Genomic DNA, 1,314 nt, shown 5'->3' on the forward strand with positions numbered 1-1,314 from the left:
CACCGACGGTGGCTGGCCAGGGGCTAGGGGAGAGTGGGGTGGGTTGTATCAGTTTTTTACTCCGAGACCCATAACCTCGTAACTATCCGTGATAAACTCATTATTTCCATACTATCTCCTTCCTTGATTCTTCTGCTTTTTTGTGCAAAGTAACTTTTCCGCTACCTCTACCAGTTTTTCTTCTACGGTCTGCCGAATAGAACAATATTTTTGATACAACTTGCCCCATGGCTTGGGTGAATTGTATCACATGGTGGGGTAATTTGTATCACTATTTCACGTTTCAGGGAGTGTGCTTGCTACTGGTTTTGAACATAACAACAACATTAAATGGGGTTAATACAATGTATATGCTCAAAGGCTTCACTTTTATTAGACCAAACTTAGGTCAATCCGAACGAAACATCGAAACGAACGAAACATCAACAGACTAAACGCAAAAGTGGCCCGTTAAGAGCAAAGAAGCAAACACATTGTGCCGAAATGAACGAGTATTGACTAGCTACCTACAAACGCGAGCCAAGGCTTAGCTTTCGCGATCAAAAGCGACATACCCATACATACATACATACGTACATACATACATGTTACAACATACCCCACCCGGCTCTGATACAACATGTACCACGCCGCCATCTTGGGAAAAAACATCCTCGTGCTCAAAAACAGCGGACAGCTGGATAAATCCATTTTCACTCACGCAGCCTTAGAACCTACCCTCACCACCGCTACGGAGATCTTTCAAATTCGTGCACATCTAAATGCCCAAAACACACATTTTCTTGCAACTTACTTTTTTAGAATGACATTAAAAAACATAAAATCGGCTCTCACCTCGAGACGCGTCCATCCAGCCACACGACAGAACAGGGAAATATGGCGCCCGGAAAACCTCGTCGGCTGGTCGTGTCACGAGCGCCATCTATTGGATAAGTTTGGCACAATTCGCCCTGATACAACTTGGACATGATACAACTCTCCCCGCTCTCCCCTACCAGCAGCAGCGGCGACAGCGCTGGGCCGCCCCGCTGCTGGGCCCAGTGAATTGAAACGTTACACTTAAGCTGAAAGCACGGCGCAATCGTGTTCAAGTTCTCAGGATGAAGCTTAGCCACTGTGTGCGTTAAAGTGACCAAGCCACCTTAACCCTCACCGGCACAGGGGCCACCCCGGAAAGCCCCATAGCAGCCACACTTTACGACTTTCTAACAGGTCCCGATTTTCCCGGTTTTCGGGTCATTGACCTGACCTAGAGGTCACCCGATGACCTAGGACCTTAAAATTGGATATCATCGGCTTCCTCGTGACGGGCAT

The sequence above is a fragment of the Amphibalanus amphitrite genome, unplaced genomic scaffold, assembly GCF_019059575.1.
Source record: "Amphibalanus amphitrite isolate SeventyFive unplaced genomic scaffold, NRLGWU_Aamphi_draft 001714F_arrow, whole genome shotgun sequence".
Classification (NCBI taxonomy): Eukaryota; Metazoa; Arthropoda; class Thecostraca; order Balanomorpha; family Balanidae; genus Amphibalanus; species Amphibalanus amphitrite.